Source organism: Delphinapterus leucas, chromosome 4, assembly GCF_059928025.1.
Source record: "Delphinapterus leucas isolate spDelLeu-1000000601 "Yukka" chromosome 4, BTC_Dleu_Yukka2, whole genome shotgun sequence".
Lineage (NCBI taxonomy): Eukaryota > Metazoa > Chordata > Mammalia > Artiodactyla > Monodontidae > Delphinapterus > Delphinapterus leucas.
Genome location: NC_143132.1, coordinates 61,669,105 through 61,692,154, shown reverse-complemented (window position 1 = coordinate 61,692,154; position 23,050 = coordinate 61,669,105). Strand labels below are relative to the sequence as shown.

The window sequence follows — 23,050 nt, the reverse complement described above, 5'->3', positions numbered from 1 at the left end:
TTCAGGGGAACCATAGAAACCATATGTGTGAGAAACACTGGCAGAGAAGAGGGATAGCATATCAGAATTGTTTCCACGTGGGGTAAATCCCAGGAGATTTGATGTGATGGTGGTTTCCAGGACCCTGTCGTCCAGTACTGGGGAACAAAAACTCCTCTGCACCCCAACAACTAATGAGACAAGAACCACTTCTCTCATCCTCACCTCTGCCTGGTCTTTTCTGTTTCAGGAACATCTCTGCTGACAGCTGGCTGAATAGAAATGACCTAGCAATTTTAAGATTTGTGATGGCAAGACAGACATTATTTTGTTATGCCTCACAGTTCATGGCTCTGCTATATAGTAGGTAATAACTGTATACTGTATTAACTGAAGATACAGAATGAAGTCAAATTTCCAAGTTGGAGAAACCCAGTTTATCTTCTCGGTGAAATGAGACAATATGTAGCCGCAGCTCTTTTTTTTTATTTTTTTTAACATCTTTATTGGAGTATAATTGCTTTACAATGGTGTCTTAGTTTCTGCTTTATAACAAAGTGAATCAGCTATACACATACATATATCCCCATATCTCCTCCCTCTTGCGTCTCCCTCCCACCCTCCCTATCCCACCCCTCTACGTGGTCACAAAGCACCGAGCTAATCTCCCTGTGCTATGTGGCTCCTTCCCACTAGCTGTCTATTTTACATTTGGTAGTGTATATACTTACATATTACTCTCTCACTTTGTCCCAGCTTACTCTTCCACCTCCCCATGTCCTCAAGCCCATTCTCTATGTCTGCATCTTTATTCTTGTCCTGCCCCTAGTCTCTTCAGAACCATTTTTTTTTTTTTTTAGATTTCATATGTATGTGTTAGCATACAGTATTTGTTTTTCTATTTCTGACTTACTTCACTCTGTATGACAGACTCTACATCCATCCACCTCATTACAAATAACTCAATTTTGTTTCTTCATAAGGCTGAGTAATATTCCATTGTATATATGTGCCACATCTTCTTTATCCATTCATCCGATGATGGACACTTAGGTTGTTTCTATGTCCTGGCTATTGTAAATAGAGCTGCAATGAACATTGTGGTACATGACTCTTTTTGAATCATGGTTTTCTCAGAGTATATGCCCAGTAGTGGCATATACAGGGCATTGTTGGGTTGTATGGTAGTTCTATTTTTACTTTTCTAAGGAACCTCCATACTGTTCTCCATAGTGACCATATCAATTTACATTCCCACCAACAGTGCAAGAGGGTTCCCTTTTCTCCACACCCTCTCCAGCATTTATTGTTTATAGATTGTTTGATGATGGCCATTCTGACTGGTGTGAGGTGATACCTCATTGTAGTTTTGATTTCCATTTCTCCAATGATTAGTGATGTTGAGCATCCTTTCAGGTGTTTGTTGGCAATCTGTATATCTTCTTTGGAGAAATGTCTATTTAGGTCTCCTGCTCTGTTTTGGAAGGGGATGTTTGTTTTTTTGATACTGAGCTGCATGAGCTATTTGTAAATGTTGGAGATTAATCCTTTGTCACTTGCTTCATTTGCAAATATTTTCTCCCATTCTGAGGGTTGTCTTTTGGTCTTCTTTATGATTTCCTTTGCTGTGCAAAAGCTTTTAAGTTTCATTACGTCCCATTTGTTTATTTTTGTTTTTATTTCCCTTTCTCTAGGAGGTGGGTCAAAAAGGATCTTGCTGTGACTTATGTCATAGAGTGTTCTGCCTATGTTTTCCTCTAAGAGTTTTATAGTCTCTGGCCTTACATTTAGGTCTTTAATCCAGTTTGAGTTTATTTTTGTGTATGGTGTTAGGGAGTGTTCTAATTTCATTCTTCTACATGTAGCTGTCCAGTTTTCCCAGCACCACTTATTGAAGAGGCTGTCTTTTCTCCATTGTATATTCTTGCCTCCTTTATCAAAAATCAGGTGACTATATGTGCGTGGGTTTATCTCTGGGCTTTCTATCCTGTTCCATTGACCTGTATTTCCGTTTTTGCGCCAGTACCATACTGTCTCGATTACTGTAGCTTTGTAGTATAGTCTGAAGTCAGGGAGCCTGATCCCTCCAGCTCCATTTTTCTTTCTAAAGATTGCTTTGGCTATTCGGGGTCTTTTGTGTTTCCATACAAATTGTGAAACTTTTTGTTCTAGTTCTGTGAAAAATGCCATTGGAAGTTTGATAGGGATTGTACAGAATCTGTAGATTGCTTTGGGTAGTTGAGTCATTTTCACAATGTTGATTCTTCCAGTCCAAGAACATGGTAAATCTCTCCATCTGTTTGTATCATCTTTAATTTCTTTCATCATTGGCTTATAGGTTTTTGTATACAGGTATTTTGTCTCCTTATTTAGGTTTATTCCTAGGTATTTTATTCTTCTTGTTGCAGTGGTAAATAGGAGTGTTTCCTTAATTTCTCTTTCAGATTTTTCATCATTAGTGTATAGAAATGCAAGAGACTACTGTGCATTCATTTTGTATCCTGCTACTTTACCCAATTCACTGATTAGCTCTAGTAGATTTCTGGTAGAGTCTTTAGGATTTTCTATGTATAGTATCATGTCATCTGCAAACAGTGACAGCTTTACTTCTTTTCCAATTTGGATTCCTTTTATTTCTTTTTCTTCTCTCATTGCTGTGGCTACAACTTCCATAACTATGTTGAATAATAGTGTGAGAGTGGACAACATTGTCTTGCGCCGATCATAGAAGAAATAGTTTCAGTTTTTCTCCATTGAGAACAATGTTGGCTGTGGGTTTTTCATATATGGCCTTTATTATGTTGATGTAAGTTCCCTCTATGCCCACTTTCTGGAGCGTTTTTATCATAAATGGGTGTTGAATTTTGTTGAAAGCTTTTTCTGCATCTATTGAGATGGTCATATGGTTTTCTCCTTCAGTTTTTTAATATGGTGTATCACATTGATTGATTTGCGTATATTGAAGAATCCTTGCATTACTGGGATAAACCCCACTTGATCATGGTGTATGACCCTTTTAATGTGCTGTTCAATTCTGTTTGCTAGTATTTTGTTGAGGATTTTTGCATCTAAATTCATCAGGGATATTGGCCTGTAGTTTTCTTTCTTTGTGACATCTTTGTCTGGTTTTGGTGTCAGGGTGATGGTGGCCTCGTAGAATGAGTTTGGGAGTGTTCCTCCCTCTGCCATATTTTGGAAGAGTTTGAGAAGGATAGGAGTTAGCTCTTCTCTAAGAGTTTGACAGAATTAGCCTGTGAAGCCATCTGGTCCTGGGCTTTTGCTTGTTGGAAGATTTTTAATTACAGTCTCAGTTTCAGTGCTTGTGATTGGTCTGTTTATATTCTCTATTTCTTCCTGGTTCAGTCTCAGAGGGTTGTGCTTTTCTAAGAATATTTCCATTTCTTCCAGGTTGTCCATTTTATTGGCATAGAGTTGTTTGTAATAGTCTCTTAGGATGCTTTGTATTTCTGTGGTGTCTGTTGTAATTTCTCCTTTTCCATTTCAAATTTTTTTGATTTGAGTCCTCTCCCTCTTTTTCTTGATGAGTCTGGCTAATGGTTTATCAATTTTATCTTCTCAAAGAACCCGCTTTTAGTTTTATTGATCTTTGCTATTGTTTTCTTTGTTTCTATTTCATGTATTTCTGCTCTGATCTTTATGATTTCTTTCCTTCTGCTAACTTTGAGTTTTGTTTGTTCTTCTTTCTCTATTTCCTTTAGGTGTAAGTTTAGGTTGTTTATTTGAGATGTTTCTTCCTTCTTGTAGTAGGCTTGTATTGGTATAATCTTCCCTCTTAAAGCTGTTTTGCTGCATCCCATTGGTTTTGGATTGTCGTGTTTTCATAGTCATTTGTCTCTAGGCATTTTTTTATTTCCTCTTTAATTTCTTCACTGATCTCTTGGTTATTTAGCAATGTATTGTTTAGCCTCCATGTGTTTGTGTTTTACGTTTTTTTCCTGTAATTTATTTCTACTCTCATAGCATTGTGGTCAGAAAAGATGCTTGACATGATTTCAATTTTCTTAAATTTACTGAGGCTTGATTTGTGACCTAAGATGTGATCTATCCTGGAGAATGTTCCTTGCGCACTTGAGAAGAAAGTGTAATCTGTTGCTTTTGGATGGAATGTCCTATAAATATCAATTAAATCTATCTGGTTGACTCTGTCATATAAAGCTTGTGTTTCCTTACTAATTTTCTGTTTCGATGATCTGTCCATCATTGTAAGTGAGGTGTTAAAGTCCCCCACTATTGTTGTGTTACTGTCGATTTCCTCTTTTATAGCTGTTAACAGTTGCCTTATGTATTTAGGTGCTCCTATGTTGGGTGCATATATATTTATAATTGTTATATCTTCTTGGATTGATCCCTTGATCATTATGTAGTGTCCTTCTTTGTCTCTTGTATCATTCTTTATTTTAAAGTCTATTTTACCTGATATGAGTATTGCTACTCCAGCTTTCTTTTGATTTCCATTTGTGTGGAATATATTTTTTCATCCCCTCACTTTCAGTCTGTATGTGTCCCTAGGTCTGAAGTGGGTCTCTTGTAGACAGCATATATATGGCTCTTGTTTTTGTATCCATTTAACCAGTCTGTGTCTTTTGGTTGGAGCATTTAATCCATTCATATTTAAGGTAATTATTGATATATATGTTCCTATTACCATTTTCTTAATTGTTTTGGGTTTGTTTTTGTAGTCCTTTTCTTCTCTTGTGTTTCCCAGTGAGAGAAGTTCTTTTAGCATTTGTTGTAGAGCTGGTTTAGTGGTGCTGAATTCTCCTAGCTTTTGCTTGTCTTTAAAGCTTTCGATTTCTTCATCAAATCTGAATCAGATCCTTGCTAGGTAGAGTAATCTTAGTTGTAGTTTTACCCTTTCATAACTTTAAATATGTCCACTCCCTTCTGGCTTGCAGAGTTTCTGCTGAAAGATCAGCTGTTAACCTTATGCAGATTCCCTTGTATATTATTTGCTGTTTTTCCCTTGCTGCTGTTAATATTTTTTCTGTGTATTTAATTTTTGGTAGTTTGATTAATATGTGTCTTGGCATGTTTCTCTTTGTATTTATCGTGTATGGGACTCTCTGTGCTTCCTGGACTTGACTGACTATTTCCTTTCCCATAAAAGGGAAGTTTTCAACTATAATCTCTTCAAATAATTTCTCAGTCCCTTTCTTTTTCTCTTCTTCTTCTGCGACCCCTATAATTCGAATGTTGGTGCATTTAATGTTGTCCCAGAGGTCTCTGAGACTGTCTTCAATTCTTTTCATTGTTTTTTCTTTATTCTGCTCTGTGGTAGTTATTTCCACTATTTTACCTTCCAGGTCACTTATCCATTTTTCTGCCTCAGTTATTCCACTATTGATTTCTTCTAGAGAATTTTTAGTTTCATTTATTGTGCTGTTCATCATTGTTTGTTTGCTCTTTATTTCTTCTAGGTCCTTGTTAAACCTTTCTTGTATTTTCTCCATTCTATTTCCAAGATTTTGGATCATCTTTGCTACCATTACTATGAATTCTTTTTCAGGTAGACTGCCTATTTCCTCTTCATTTGTTTGGTCTGGGGTTTTTTATGTTGCTCCTTCATCTGCTGTGTATTTCTCTGTCTTCTCATTTTGCTTAACTTACTGTGTTTGGGGTCTCCTTTTCACAGGCTGCATGTTCATAGTTCCCATTGTTTTTGGTGTCTGCCCCCAGGCATAAGGTTGGTTCAGTGGATTGTGTAGGCTTCCTGGTGAAGAGGACTGGTACCTGTGTTCTAGTGGATGAGGCTGGATCTTGTCTTTCTGGTGGGCAGGACCAAGTCCAGTGGTGTGTTTTGGGGTATCTGTGACCTTTTTATGATTTTAGGAAGCCTTTCTGCTAATGGGTGGGGTTGTGTTTCTGTCTTGCTAGTTGTTTGGCATAGGGTGTCCAGCACTATAGCTTGCTGGTCGTTGGGCTGGAGCTGGATTTTAGCGTAGACTTGGAGGGCTCTGGGAGAGCTTTTGCCATTTGATATTACATGGAGCTGGGAGGTGTCTGGTGGACCAATGTCCTGGACTTGGCTCTCCCACCTCAGAGGCACAGCCCTGACACCAGGCCAGAGCACAAAGACACTGTGAGCCACATGGCTCAGAAGAAAAGGGAGAAAGAAAGAAAGAAAGAAAGAAAGAAAGAAAGAAAGAAAGAAAGAAAGAAAGAAAGAAAGAAAGAAAGAAAGAAAGGAAGGAAGGAAGGAAGGAAGGAAGGAAGGAAAGAAGGAGGAAGGAAGGAAGGAAAGAATGAGGAAGGAAAGAAGCAAAGAAGGAGGATGGAAGGAAGGAAGGAAGGAAGGGGTAGAAAGAGAGAAAGAGAAAGAGAGAAAGAAAGAAAGAAAGAGAAGCAAAGAAGGAACATAAGAAAGAAAGGAAGAAAAGAAAAGAAAGTTATTAAAATTAAGAATAAAAAATATTAAAAATAAAAAATATTAAAAAGTAATAAAGAAAAGAAGAGAGCAGCCATATCAAAAAGAAAATCCACCAATGATAACAAGCCGTAAAAACTATGCTAAAAATAAAAAAAAAGGATAGATAGAACCCTACAACAAATGGTAAAAACAAAGCCATACAGACGAAATCACACAAAGAAGCATACACATACACACCCAAAAAAACAGAAAAGGAAAAAAAATATATATCTATATATATAAAAAAAAAAGGAGGAAGAGAGTAACCAAATCAATAGACAGATCTACCAATGATAGTAAACTCTAAATACTAAACTAAGATAAACATAAAACCAGAACCAAATTAGATGCAGAAAGCAAACCCAAATCTAGAGTTGCTCCCAAATTCCACTGCCTCAATTTTGGGATGATTCGTTGTCTGTTCAGGTATTCCACAGATGCAGGGTACATCAAGTTGATTGTGGATATTTAATTCACTGCTCCTGGGGCTGCTGGGAGAGATTTCCCTTTCTCTTCTTTGTTTGCACAGCTCCTGGGGCTCAGCTTTGGATTTGGCCCCACCTTTGCATGTAGGTTGCCTGAGGGTGTCTGTTCTTCGTTCAGACAGGATGGGGTTAAAGTAGCAGCTGATTCGGGGGCTCTGGCTAACTCAGGCTGGGGGGAGGGAGGGGTACGGAATGCGTGGCTAACCTACGGCGGCAGAGGCTGGCGTGATGTTGCAACAGCCTGAGGTGCACCGTGTGTTCTCCCGGGGAAGTTGTCCCTGGATCATGGGACCCTGGCAGTGGCAGGCTACAAAGGCTCCTGGGAGGGGAGGTGTGGATAGTGGCCTGTGCTTGTACATAAGCTTCTTGGTGGCTGCAGCAGCCTTAGCATTTCATGCCCGTCTCTGGTGTCCGCGCTGATAGCTGCAGCTCGTGACCATCTCTGGAGCTTGCTTAGGCATTCTCTGAATCTCCTCTCCTCGCACACACCAAAACAATGGTCTCTTGCCTCTTAGGCTGTTCCAGACATTTTCCTGGACTCCCTCCCAGCTAGCTGTGGTGCACTAGCCCCCTTCAGGCTGTGTTCACGCAGCCAACCCCAGTCCTCTCCCTGCAATCTGACCTCCAAAGCCCGAGCCTCAGCTCCCAGCCCCCACCCTCCCCTACGGGTGAGCAGACAAGCCTCTCCAGCTGGTGAGTGCTGGTAGGCATCGATCCTCTGTGTGGGAATTTCTCTGCTTTGCCCTCTGCACCCCTACTGCTGCACTCTCCTCCGTGGCTCTGAAGCTTCCCCCCCACCCACCATCCATCTCCACCAGTGAAGGGGCTTTCTAGTGTGTGGAAACCTTTCCTCCTTCACAGCTCCCTCCCTGAGGTGCAGGTCTCATCCCTATTCTTTTGTCTCAGTTTTTTCTTTTTTCTTTTGCCCTACCCAGGTACTTGGGGAGTTTCTTGCCTTTTGGGAATTCTGAGGTCTTCTGCCAGCGTTCAGTAGGCGTTCTGTAGGAGTTGTTCCATATGTAGGTGTACTTCTGATGTATTTGTGGGGAAGAAGGTGATCTCCACGTCTTACTCCTCCACCATCTTGAAGGTCTCCCACCCCAGCTCTTTAATATTGCTTGAAATTCATTCAATCATTCAACAAATCTTTATTGAGCACTTACTTATGTACCAGGCACTCTATTAGAAGCTGAGGCAGTATACAAGCCGGGTAGTAAGTCCTGCCCTCTTGGAGTTGGTTACGTATTGGTGGAGGCAGGAAATGAACATGTAAACAAACAAATAAGAATTTCAGATAATGAGAATTGCTATGAATAAAATTATGATATTGTGATTTGTAAGAAAAATATATAACTGGTTATTCAGATGACCAAAATATATTCCTCACATATATTTGTTCTTCCTCCACAGTTCAGATTTTTTAAGTGTTGAAAGTGATAAAGTTGTCTTTTGTTATGTTAATGAGATCACTTTGTAAAAGCACCTAAGGATGGGGGCTGGTGCCAGTGAGGCCAACCTTGTGATTAGAGGGCTGGAACTTTCAGTCCTACACCCTGACCTCCAGCAGGGGAGAGAGATTGGAGTTTGAGTTCATTCACCAATGGCCAAGGATTTAATCAACCATGCCTACATCATGAAGCCTCCATGAAAGCAACAAAGGATGAGTTTGAAGAGCTTCTGGGTTGATAAACAGATGGAGATTTGAGGAGAATGGTGTGCTCCGAGGAGGCACGGAAGCTCCATGCCCTTTCCCCACACCTTGCCTTATGCATCTCTTCCGTCTGCCTCTTCCTGAGTTATAACCTGCTATAATAAACCCATGATCTGGTAAGTAAAATGTTTCTCTGAGTTTTGTGAGCCACTCTGGCAAATCAGTGGAAACCCAGAAGGAGGTAATGGGAAGTTCCAATCTGCAGCCAGCTGCTCAGAAGCAGAGGTTACAACCTGGGCTTGCAAATGGCAACTGTAATGGGGTGAGGGGCAGACTTAGGGGGTTAAGCACAAGAAGTCTTGTAGGACTGAACCCTTAACCTGTGGAGTCTGAATCTATCTCCAGGTAGTGTCAGAATTGAATTGAATTACAGGACATCAAAGTGGTGTCTGAAGCATTGCTTGTTGGTGGCGGGGAAAACCCAAACCCCATATTGGAATGGGGTCCACAAACCCTAATGAAAAATAAAACAGGAAGTTGGATAGAAAACGATTGAGATAGGGCAGGGGAAATACCTTAGGCAGGAGAACCTGGGAAAGCCTATGAGCACGTGAAGGTCTAAGAAATCCTGAGCATATTGGACGTGGCCTTCAACTAAGGAGGGTCTCAGTGAAGCTTCGAAATTATTTCTAAATTCATCAAGAACTTTTTATAGTAGTATAAAAGTAATACATGCACCTACTAAAACATTTTTAGAGCATAGTAGGATATAAAAAGCCCAGCCCTACTCCTCAGGGCAATATTATTAACCATTTTCTTGTGTATTTTTAAAAATCCCTATCCTTGTATATATAAATGCCTGTATATGAATAACCTTTATATACAAATGGCAACGTATTAGCTTACTCTTCTGAACCACTGAGATCCCCCTTCAAGAACGAACTACTTGCCCAGTTCCAAGGGACACGATGAGCTGACAGCCTCCAGCATTTAAGGTCAGCCTCAGCATTTGAGCCAACAGTGGTTCCATCAATGACTGAGCCAAATTATGGTACCAAGGCCTACCCATTTCTACTCAACTGACACTTCTCTAATAAGGCACGTTTAAGTTACATCTGTTTTTACTTTGCTTTGCTTTGTTTTGCTATTAAAAACAATGTAGCAATTAGCATCTATAAACATACATGCGTGGGTGCCTATTTTTCTCCACCCTCTAATACTGTTCACGATCTAATTTTAATCTGATAGAAGAAAAACAGCACTTCACTAATGCTTTATTTTGCAACGTCATGATTATGAGTATGTTCAGAATTATTTTATATCTACTCACCATTTGTATTTATCTCTGAACTTCCTCTTTGTGCTCTTTGCCTTTTTAATACCAGGTTGTTGGTGTTTTTTTTATTGATTTGCTGGAGTGTTTTGTAAAAGAAATAAACTCTTTTCCATAAACATTGCAAATACTTGTTCCTGTTTGTGGTTTGATTTTTAAAATTTTAATGGCATTTTCCCCATTCAGTAGTCTTAATTTGTGTGTAGTCAAATTTATTATTTTTCCAACATAGCTTCTGAGTTTTGTGTCATGGTTATAAAGTTCTTCTCAGCTCCAGTAATATTTTCAAAATAAGTCTTTATCTAATTATAATATTTTTAGATTTTTTTCCTTTAAAATTTGGGTTTCATCTACAATTTTGATATAGTCAGGTAGAATTTCAGCTTTTTTTCCTTCGCCAAATTATCCTCATCATTTCTGAATATTCCATCTCTTCCACGCTAATTCTAGATTTTTCTTTTATAATAAACTAAAACTACATATCTATTTGGCTCTATTTCTGAGTTTTATATTCTATTTTACTGATCAATTTTTGTATCCTTCACTGATACCAAACTGCTTGTAGGAACTAAACCCTATAATTTTTAACTCTTTTTTTTAAAATATGGTAATCGTTTCTTATCAACTCTTTATTATTTTTTTCATAAATTTATTTATTTATTTTATTTTTGGCTGTGTTGGGTCTTCATTGCTATGTGTGGGCTTCTCTTGCTGTGGAGCACAGGCTCTAGGTGCGTGGCTTCAGTAGTTGTGGCTTGCGGGCTCTAGAGCACAGGCTCAGTAGTTGTGGCACACAGGCTTAGTTGCTCCGTGGCATGTGGGATCTTCCCGGACCAGGGCTCAAACCTGTATCCCCTGCATTGGCAGGTGGATTCTTAACCACTGCACCACCAGGGAAGCCCTGACTCTTTTTAAGTTATCTTCTTTCTTTAGGATCTCCCTGGCTATTCACTCATGTTTATTAGCAATGTTTATTTTTTACATTATTTTCCACATATATATTTTGCTTTTGGGTGAGTAGCTAAAATGTGAATCTAAAACAAATTCAATTTTAACCACTGATTTATTTTTCCAGGTGAAGTTCAGCATTATTTTAAGTTCTCCCCCACCCCCAAATTTCATTATTTCAAATGGGATAGAATTGGATTTCTAGAGTAAACAAGCTTTTCATATTATACTATAGTTTTGCAAGATGTTACCATTGGGGGAAAGAAACTGGATAAAAGAAACGTAGTCTCTTTCTTCATGTTTTCTTACAACCGCATGTGATTCTACAATTACTTCAAAATTAAAATTCTTTCTTTTTTTAAATACCTAGTACAATGTCTGAGATATAGTAGATTTCCCCATATTCTTTTTTAAATATTTATTTATTTATTTATTTATATTTATTTGGCTGCGCCAGGTCTTAGTTGTGCACACGAGATCTTCCTTGTAGCATGCAGGATCTTTTAGTTGCTGTATGCCCAATCTTTAGTTGCAGTATGTGGGATCTTTAGTTGTGGCATGTGGGGTCTTTATTTGTGGCATGTGAAATCTTAGTTGCGGCATGTGAACTCTTAGTTGCAGCATGTGGGATCTAGTTCCCTGACCAGGGATCGAACCTGGGCCACCTGCAATCCAGTGGCTGAGACTCCATGCTTCCCCATATTCTTTAACATAAATTCTTACAGATACTCTTCAGTTTCTGGGTAAGCATTCATAAATATGTCTCTAAGGCAAATTTAGTTAGCTTTGAGCCAAACTATAAAATTGGTGTTATACTCCCACATCTCTAGGAGACTGATTTGAAAAATAGTTATAGCAATTAAGAAGTAAGAGAATGTGCACTAAATTATAATAATTGGCTACTGGACCATAGGATCTTCTCCACTAGGGTTCTTTTAAATTTTGTAGCAATTCCTGTGTTTAATCTTTTTTTCTCACTTTGAAATTTCTCCATAAATCACCAGCACCCCTCTCCCTTCCCAAACTAGAAGAAATGGATGATACATGTGGGTGCCATGTCACTTTGCAGCTGTAATTTTGAAAACAAAAAATCTCTTTTGCTTACCACTTTTCTAGGAAATGCAGATTACTGACAGGGTCAGTTGTAGGAAAAATTAGGAGGTAAATAAATCCTGCCTTGAAACCCAAACTCATTTCCCTTTCCAATACCATCCCCCAAGGAGTTCCTGGGGAGGGGTTACAGTTTCCTTTTGCTTCCTAGAGTCCCTCTAATGTCAACTCACTTAAACCAGCTCTTGGTCCATTCTCAACATATATGCCCCCACCTACAGTACTGTCAAAACTTAATTCTCTTCTGTCTACGGAAATCTTATTTCAAAAGTTCTGTTTAGGGGCTTCCCTGGTGGCGCAGTCATTGAGAATCTGCCTGCCAATGCAGGGGACAGGGGTTCGAGCCCTGGTCTGGGAAGATCCCACATGCCGCGGAGCAACTAGGCCTGAGAGCCACAACTACTGAGCCTGCGCGTCTGGAGCCTGTGCTCTGCAACGAGAGACTGCGATAATGAGAGGCCCGCATACCACGAGGAAGAGTGGCCCCCGCTTGCCACAACTAGAGAAAGCTCTCGCACAGAAATGAAGACCCAATAATGAGAGGCCCGCGCACCACAATGAAGAGTGGCCCCCACTTGCCACAACTAGAGAAAGCCCTAGCACAAAAATGAAGACCCAACACAGCCAAAAAATAATATATATATATAAATTAATTAATTAAAAAAAAAGAAGGGTCCCTTGGACTAAGCAATGAAATGTCCCCTATACCCTTACCCCTTAAGAAAAAAAAAAAAAGTTCTGTTTAATTTTTTTGTTCAAAATATTTTGTGTAAGACGTAAAGGGCCCTTAAGATGAAGTAGTATAAATATGAAACCAGCTACTGGTAGCAACCATCTGGTAGGCTAATGGCCTTTCTATTATTATATGTGAATCAATTTATACATGTTCTAGCTAAAGGAGAAGAAAGTTGTTCTGTTCTTCTAAAGGGTGAGAAAGGATGAGAAATAAATTCAGCAGAAATGCTTATTGGGAGATCCCCCTAGTGTTGGCCAGATTGGGGATTTAGTCCTGACAAGATCAACAGTTTTACCTGATTTATCTCACGAAGTGAATTGGCCTTTGCCATGAGGAGAGAGAAAAAATAAAAATAAAAAAACGAAGGTCAGTGAATGAACAATAAGACCAATGGCTAACAGAGGTATCCAATGATGGCAGAGTTCATCATCTTAGAGAGACAGAAAAGGTAAAACTACTAGCCCCTGAAAGAAAAAGCCCTAAGGACCTTTGATACAAGATAATCAAAGCTAAATCTCAATCAAATTTCAACAGGAGACTGTTGAATAGTCAGGGGAATAGTCTGACTAAAGACTATCACTGGGTCAGTGGTAGATTTAACTATACCTAAAGATCATTAGGAAAGTGCAAGAAAAGTACTATTTTCTTCAACTGGCATTTGAAGGAAAAAAACTTCAAACTTTAAGTTCTTTTAAAACTCTTCTCTCTCATACTGGTCTACAATAATTTCAAGTGCTTATTAGAGCACATTGCTCTTGATATAAAAACACTAAATACAAGCATGCCTTTCTATATCTCAATTTAACAAGTCCAAATCTTAGGCCCTGGGATGACATGGCAAAAGATAATTGTCTTTGGAGTAAAAACAAACCTGGTTTAAATCATAGTTTAGCTATTAACTAGCTATGTAATCCTGGGAAATTTGCATAGACTATGAGAGTCTGTTTCATAATTTGTAAAATGAGTAATATATAACTAACCAGTAAGATTCTGTGGGGGAATTAGAGATAATATATGGAAAATGGTTAGTACCTGAAGAAAGCAAATTCTCTCCGCTAGGGCTGGGGTAACAAAGGGAAATGGATTATTAGGACAAAGAAGTTTGGAGAATAGCCTCCCAACACTGAGACCCAGAATCCTGAGGAAGAAACACGACCTGGCTGATGCTGATGACTCTGATGCTCAAAGAAAAGTCCCTGAGGAGCTGGGACTCAGCTGGTACAGACACTCGTGAGGAAGAAGGTTGAATATGGGAGTATGGAGAAAAAACTGAAAACTGAAAACACACTGCTACTGGAATGAGCCACTGCTGCTGGGCCAAAGAACCATGGTTCATGTGAGAGTGACAGGAACCAGAAGCCGACAGGAAGAAGAGTGACCGTTTTCTTTCCCTCCTCCTGCTAGTCTTCGCCAGTATTTTCTATTGGCAGAACCTCATGGGAGCCAGCTGGCAAAGCAGCAATGTGGTCTGAAGGGTCCCAGACACAGCGAGAACAGAGTATAGAAGATTAAGTTTGAATCTGAAAAATAGTACCTTGACAACTAGCACACTATTTTGTTTTTAATAGTCTGTTATTTACCCATAAATTCTGCTCACAGTTGTCTTGGGTCAACTTCAGTAATGATATCTATTCATGTGTCCATTGAACTAGTGACAAGGGAGATTTTTAAAAAAGATTAAATGTCAAGAAAACTTGACTCTTGGACTTGCTCTGCCAGTATCTGGTATTTTTTTAATTTAAGAAAAAATAAATAATATAAATTTTTGTTGTTTTTTGGAAGGTATCATAAGGGCCATCTAATCTCATTCATTTGTTCTGTAGAGTATCTTAGTAATTTTTTATACAGTAGGAATTCTTTGCTATCTGTATGCAACCTATTTTGTTTTCTATGAAATACGAGTACTGGACCAAATGACCTTGACTCTGTGTCCAATATGTGTTTGCCCATCTCTGCCAATATTTCCTCCACCAACCACAGCCTATCATTCAGTAAATATATAACTAAATGTTTGGCATTGTACTAAGCCCTGAAAGTGGATTTCCTATCTTCAGGAATATTACAATCTATAAAGGAGACAGAAAGACAAACAGCAGGTATTAAAATAGTGTTTTAGGTGTTCTGAAGGAAGTACACACAGAGCGCTAGGCAAGCATGGATGAAGAGCATTTAATCCAAACTAAATGTGGATCTTGAATTGAATCTTGAAAGACAAATGAAAATTAGGTATCTGAGAAGAGAAAGAATAGGAAGAAAAGGAAGCAGGAGGCCATTCCAGGTAGAAGGAATAACACGTGCAAACATTAGGTCATGGGGGAAAGTTGCTTTCAGTACCCACCACAAAGAGCATAAAGCCAAGACAGATCACAATTTGTGTTGGTACACCTTCAGCTGCAATTAAAATATTACTAGATAGCAATATTTTAAAAGCACTATTATTTCACATAACAAGAAATCCAAAAGAAGGCAGTTCCAGAATTGGTTACTTAGGCAGCTTAACAATATCAGAGCTCCTCCTTTGTGATCCTTTGTGGATTCCCTCTTTTGTTATTCTCTGACCTCTCTTTTCATAGCTCCAAGCATCACATTCTCAACACAATGTCCAAAAGTGAAAAGAAAGGGCAGATCTTTCTCCTTATGAATCTCTTCCTTTTTAATCAGGGAGAATCATCTTTCCCCAGAGCCTCCATCCTAGCCTGAGTTTCCCCAAAGCACAGAGCCTAAAATAAGAGCTGCACAGAGATAGTTTTTGTGGGGAAAGGGGCTAGAATGAGTGAAACCAGGGAGGAGGGAAAATCAATGCAAAGGTGCATTATTAAGCTGGCTACCACCTTAAGCAATTGTGGCTTCAGAGTTCTCTGAAGAACCATGTAGACTGTCCTTCAGGGTTGTCAGTTCAAGACACAGAAGAAGGGAACATTTGTCTACCAGCTCCTGTCTTCCATTAGACAAGGTTGACTCAGGGAAGTTAACTCTGTTGTACTTCCTGTTCTATGAATGCATGAGTATATCTGTACCTCACAGGGAGGTACGGAGAGGGTCCAAGGCAGAAAATGAGAAATTCACTGAGACAAAGTGCTGTGAACTATACTGAGATGAACATCTGCTTGTTGCAGCAATGGCCAGAGCGGAGAGGTGAGTTGAGAGACTGTGAGGCAGAACCTATGATGTCTAACACACCTCCCAGTGGAGTTTTCCATCTTCACTGTGAAGAATTATACCATGACCCATCCCCAAACTGCAAAGGTGGTAGGGAGCAGCAACAAAAAGAGAGCTGCAGACTTATCTTCCAAAGTGTTCGATCAATAGATAATGCCTAAAACTAAAAAAAAATAAGTAGCAGCAATTTAGGTATATTAGCAATATAGAGGTATATTTCAAAGGAAACATTTTAAAGTGTTGAAAGAATTTTCCTTGGCAGAGCAGGAAATGGGGATACAGGACACTGTTAGTTTTTTTTATAAGTCATACATTCTTTGATTCCGTAAATAAAGTTCAAGTTTAACTTTGATTAAAAATAACTAAATTTTAAAATTGTATATGGAAATTAACTGACACTGTGTAACTTACATAATTCATATACTTTATGCCTTCAGATGCCATTAGTGGCCCTCAAGATGTCTGAGCTTAGGTTAGAAAAAGCAGAGTCTCTAGGTACTATACCACTAACGTATAGTACCTAGCTCATAGTACAGAGTCAAGAGATGTTTAAGAAAGAAATGGAAAGAGGGAAGAAGAGAATGTAGGACTGAGGAAAGAAACCTCTGATTAGCACCACCACCATCAAAAGCTCACCCCTCTGTGCCGTGGAAAGGTGTCCAAATACACCAAAACCAGCCTGGAAGTTTCAGTTTAGAAACTTCACTATGAGGTATTTTTAACACATTTACAATAAAGACAAGAAGGGATACCTTGGACTTAGTTTTATCTTTCTGTTCTTGATTCCAGGTGGATGAAATCAAATAATTGTATAGTGTTAGAGTCTTAAATATCAAGGTTGTGATGGTTGTGCACATAAAGAATTCCTCTGATGATTATTTATGGTGCCAGGCAACAAAATAGCAAACCATCATCCTTGTCAGATCTTCCTTATTTAGGCTTCAAATGCTGCTACATTTAGTAACTCCTTAGTAAAGAGGAAAAATGACAATTCTCTTCAGCAAAAAGAAAACAGTTAATGAATTAATTTCTGAATTAAACATAAAGAATATCCTTTAATACAATGACATGATAACTTCCACCTTTATGTCCCTAGTGCTTACTATGATGCCTTGTATGTAGGAGGTGCTTATAAATTATTGTTGAAGTGGATTAACTGTATCGAACAGTGGAATTTATTTGGCATGTTTCCCAATTATTCTATCTCCTATTTACACCTGCCTTTATTTATTCATTACAATTGTGTGTGGACTGACAAGTTTTCTGTATCCCTATCGCAGAATAAGGGAAAGAAGAAAAGAAAAGGAAGAGGTAGGATGAAGGCAGAAGGGAGAAAGATGGAGGAGAGAAAGAGAGGAAAAGGAGAATAGGGGAGGAAAAGGAGGGAAGGAGAGAATTGAAGCTTTGGATAGGGCCCCTGAGGAAGAAATGGTGTAGGAGAGAATGAACTAAGGGTGATTAAAATTGCTCTCTCACCATTCTTCCACCAGTGGATTGAACCATGCTAGTTCACTCCACTTCTCAACATCTTCAAATTTCCCTGTTCCATTTATGTTCATTTAAAAACAATTTCCCCACTGTAAGCTTCTATCAAAAAAAAAAAAACCAAAAACCCGAAACACAATTGTATTCTTTAAATGTCAATATCTTCACCTTCTAATTTCTTTCATTATTTTCATATTCTTAACACAAAACTGATCAAATAGGTTGGCTTAAGTGACATGGAAAACAAGGTTTTATTTCCCAAGCCTGACTGACTAGGGTAAAATGCTATTTTCACCACAAGCTAAATACGATTCAGCAATGGAATGTTGTGAACAAAAACTACTAGGCTTTAGAAGACTGAAACATAGTATATTGGACTGGATTTGAATTTCTTTTATCCTTTTAATATTTGTTATTTTTTAGTGGGAGAACTGTTCAAATTGTGATGCCAAGTGAAGTGTGATATGGGGATCTGGGAGAAAATCAAGATGACCGAAACAAAAATAATTCCAGAGTAGTGGAATGAGTACCAGTATGAAACCCCCAAAGAGCTGAGATTATATGTTTTAAAGAAAAATAAATGGAGAGACCTTCAAGAGGGTCTCTCTACAGCCCAGGTGGTAACCTCCGCTTCTGACCAGCTGGCTGCTGATTGGAGGTTCCCATGACCTCCTGCTGGGTTTCCACTAATTTGCCAGAGTGGCTCACACAACTCAGAGAAACATTTTACTTACCAGATCATGGGTTTATTATAACAGGTTATAACTCAGGAACAGCCAGACGGAAGAGATGCATAGGGCGAGGTGTGGGGAAAGGGCATGGAGCTTCCATGCCTCCTCGGAGCACACCATTCTCCCCAAATCTCCATCTGTTTATCAACCCAGAAACTCTCCAAACTCATCCTTTGTGGCTTTTATGGAGGCTTCATGATGTAGGCATTATTGATTAAATCCTTGGCCATTGGTGAATGAACTCAATCTCCAACCTCTCTCCCCTGCTGGAGGTCAGGGAGTAGGACTGAAAGTTCCAACCCTCTAATCACAAGGTTGGCCTCACTGGCACCAGCCCCCATCCTTAGGTGCTTTTACAAAGTGATCTCATTAACGTAACAAAAGACAACTTTATCACTTTCAACACTTAAAAAATCTGAACTGTGGAGGAAGAACAAATATATGTGAGGAATATATTTTGGTCATCTGAATAACCAGTTATATATTTTTCTTACAAATCACAATATCATAATTTTATTCATAGCAATTCTCATTATCTGAAATTCTTATTTGTTTGTTTACATGTTCATTTCCTGCCTCCACCAATACGTAACCAACTCCAAGAGGGCAGGACTTACTACCCGACTTGTATACTGCCTCAGCTTCTAATAGAGTGCCTGGTACATAAGTAAGCGCTCAATAAATATTTGTTGAATGACTGAATGAATTTCAAGCAATATTAAAGAGCTGGGGTGGGAGACCTTCAAGATGGTGGAGGAGTAAGACGTAGAGATCACCTTCTTCCCCACAAATACATCAGAAGTACATCTACATATGGAACAACTCCTACAGAACACCTACTGAACGCTGGCAGAAGACCTCAGAATTCCCCAAAGGCAAGAAACTCCCCAAGTACCTGGGTAGGGCAAAAGAAAAAAGAAAAAACAGAGACAAAAGAATAGGGATGAGACCTGCACCTCAGGGAGGGGGCTGTGAAGGAGGAAAGGTTCCCACACACTAGGAAGCCCCTTCACTGGTGGAGATGGGGGTGGCAGGGGGCAAGCTTCGGAGCCACGGAGGAGAGCACAGCCACAGGGGTGCAGAAGGCAAAGTGTACAGATTCCCGCACAGAGAATCTGTGGACACCAGAGACAGGCCTAAAACGCTAAGAAGCCTGTGTGCAAGCACAGGTCACTATCTACACCTCCCCTCCTGGGAGCCTTTGTAGCCTGCCACTGCCAGGGTCTCGTGATCCAGGGCCAACTTCCCCGGGAGAACATACAGCGTGCCTCAGGTTGTTGCAAAATCATGCTGGCCTCTGCTGCCGTAGGCTCGTCCCGCATTCTGTACCCCTCCAACCCCCTGGCCTGAGTGAGTCAGAGCCCCCTAATCAGATGCTACTTTAACCCCATCCTGTCTGGGTGAAGAACAGACACCCTCAGGTGGCCTACATGCAGAGGCGGGGCCAAATCCAAAGCTGAACCCCAGGAGCTGTGCGAACAAAGAAGAGAAAGGGAAATCTCTCCCAGCAGCCTCAGGAGCAGTGGATTAAATCTCCACAATCAACTTGATGCACCCTGCATCTCTGGAACACCTGAACAGACAATGAATCATCCCAAAATTGAGGGGTTGATTTTGGAGCAACTGTAGACTGGGGTTTGTTTTCTGCATCTAATTTGTTTCTGGTTTTATATTTCTCATAGTTTGCTATTTAGAGTTTATAATCATTGGTAGATTTGTTTATTGATTTGGTTGCTCTCTTCCTCCTTTTATATATATATATATATTTTCCTTTTTCTGTTTTTGTGAGTGTGTATGTGTATGCTTCTTTGTGTGATTTTGTCTATATAGCTTTGCTTTTACCATTTGTCATAGGGTTCCATCTGTCCTTTTTTTTTTTTTTTAAGTATAGTTTTTAGTGCTGGTTATCACTGCTGGATTTGTTTTTTGGTTTGGTTGCTCTCTTCTTTCTTTCTTTCTTCTTTTATTACTTTTTAATATTTAAAAAAGGTTTTTAATCTTTCTTTTCTTTTCGTTCTTTCTTTCTTACTTTCCTTCTCTTTCTTTCTTTCTTTCTCTTTGTTTTTCTTTCTTTCTTTCTTCCTTCCTTCCTTCCTTCCATTCTTTTTTTCTTTCCCCCCCTCCCTCCCTCCCTCCCTCTCTCCATCTCTCTTTCTCTCTTTCTTTCTTTCCCCCTTTGCTTCTGAGCCATGTGGCTGACAGGTTCTTGGTGCTCTGGCCAGGTGTCAGGACTCTGCTTCTGAGGTTGAGAGAGCCAAGCTCAGGAAACTGGTCTACCAGAGACCTCCCAGCTTCACATAATATCAAATGGCGAAAGCTCTCACAGAGATCTCCATCTCTACGCTAAGATCCAGCTCCACTCAATGAACAGCAAACTACAGTGCTGGCATTCTATGCCAAACAGTTGGCAAGAGAGGAACACAACCCCACCCATTAGCAGAGAGGCTGCCTAAAGTCATAGTAAGTTCACAGACACCCCAAAACAAACCACCAGACTCCATCCTGCCTACCATAAAGACAAGATCCAGCCTCATCCACTAGAACACAGGCACCAGTCCCCTCCACCAGGAAGCCTAAACAACCCAGTAAACAAACCTTAGCCATTGGGGGCAGACACCAAAAACAACGGGAAGTACAAACCTGCCGCCTGCGAAAAGGAGACCCCAAACACAGTAAGTTAAGCAAAATGAGAAGACAGAGAAACATGCAGCAGACGATGGAGCAATGCAAAAACCCCCCAGACCAACCAAATGAGGAGGAAATAGGCAGTCTACCTGAAAAAGAATTCAGAGTAATGGTAGTAAAGATGATCGAAATCTTGGAAATAGAATGGAGAAAATACAAGAAAGGTTTAACAAGGACCTAGAAGAAATAAAGAGCAAACAAACAATGATGAACAACACAATAAATGAAATTAAAAATTCTCTAGAAGGAATCAATAGCAGAATAACTGAGGCAGAAGAATGGATAAGTGACCTGGAAGGTAAAATAGTGGAAATAACCACCATAGAGCAGAATAAAGAAAAAAGAATGAAAAGAATTGTGGACAATCTCAGAGACCTCTGAGACAACATTAAATGCACCAACATTCGAATTATAGGGGTCACAGAAGAAGAAGAGAAAAAGAAAGGGACTGAGAAATTATTTGAAGAGATTATAGTTGAAAACTTCCTTAATATGGGGAAGGAGGGTTTCCCTGGTGGCACAGTGGTTGAGAGTCCACCTGCCGAGGCAGGGGACACGGGTTTGTGCCCCGGTCCGGGAGGATCCCACATGCTGCGGAGTGGCTGGGCCCGTGAGCCACGGCCGCTGGGCCTGTGCATCTGGAGCCTGTGCCCCGCAGCAGGAGAGGCTGCGGCAGTGAGAGGCCCACGTACCGCAAAAAAAAAAAAAAGAAAAAAAAATATGGGAAAGGAAATAGTCAATCAAGTCCAGGAAGTGCAGAGAGTCCCATACAGAATAAATGCAAGGACATACATTCCAAGGCACATATTAATCAAACTATCAGAAGTTAAATACAAAGAAAAAATATTAAAAGCAGCAAGGGAAAAACAACAAATAACATACAAGGGAATCCCCATAAGGTTAACAGCTGATCTTTCAGCAGAAATTCTGCAAGCCAGAAGGGAGCAGCAGGACATATTTAAAGTGATGAAAGGGGAAAAACCTACAACCAAGATTACTCTACCCAGCAAGGATCTCATTCAGGTTTGATGGAGTAATTAAAACCTTTACAGACAAGCAAAAGTTAAGAGAATTCAGCACCACCAAACCAGCTTTACAACAAATGCTAAAGGAACTTCTCTAGGCAGGAAACACAAGAGAAGGAAAAGACCTACAATAACAAACCCAAAACAATTAAGAAAATGGTAATCGGAACATACATGTCGATAATTACCTTAAATGTAAATGGATTAAATACTGCAACCAAAAGATATAGACTGGCTCAATGATACAAAAACAACACCCATATATATGTTGTCTACAAGAGCCCCACTTCAGACCTAGGGACACATACAGACTGAAAGTGAGGGGATGGAAAAGGTATTCCATGCCAATGGAAATCAAAAGAAAGCTGGAGTAGCAGTTCTCATATCAGACAAAATAGACTTTAAAATAAAGACTATTACAAGAGACAAAGAAGGACACTACATAATGATTAAGGCATCAATCCAAGAAGAAGATATAAAAATTGTAAATATTTATGCACCCAACATAGGAGCATCTCAATACATAAGGCAAATGTTAACAGTCATAAAAGGGGAAATCGACAGTCACACAATCATAGTAGGGGACTTTAACACCTCACTTTCACCAATGGACAGATCATCCAAAATGAAAATAAATAAGGAAAGACAAGCTTCAAATGATACATTAAACAAGATGGACTTAATTTATATTTACGGTACATTCCATCCAAAAACAACAGAATACACTTTCTTCTCAAGTGCTCATGGAACATTCTCCAGGATAGATCATATCTTGGGTCACAGATCAAGCCTTGGTAAATTTAAGAAAATTGAAATCATATCAAGTATCTTTTTGGACCACAATGCTATGAGACTAGATATCGATTACAGGAAAAAATATGTAAAAAATACAAACACATGGAGGCTAAACCATACAGTACTAAATACCCAAGAGATTACTGAAGAAATCAAAGAGGAAATCAAAATATACCTAGAAACAAATGATAATGAAAACACGATGACTCAAAACCTATGGGATGCAGCAAAAGCAGTTCTAAGAGGGACGTTTAGAGCAATACAATCCTACCTCAAGAAACAAGAAACATATCAAGTGAATAACGTAACCTTATACCTAAATCGATTAGAGAAAGAGGAACAAAAAAACCCCAAAGTTAGCAGAAGGAAAGAAATCATAAAGATCAGAAATAAATGAAAAAGAAATGAAGGAAACAATAGCAAAAACCAATAAAACTAAAAGCTGGTTCTTTGAGAAGATAAACAAAATTGATAAACCATTAGCCAGACTCATCAAGAAAA

The 23,050-nt window shown here is 39.4% G+C and overlaps 1 long non-coding RNA gene across 2 annotated transcripts in view; it reads right to left on the bottom strand.

Annotated features, from left to right (window-relative positions):
* Nucleotides 1–23,050, bottom strand: part of LOC115802311 (uncharacterized) — a 216,011-nt gene that overhangs the window by 19,449 nt on the left and 173,512 nt on the right. The window lies entirely within an intron of this gene.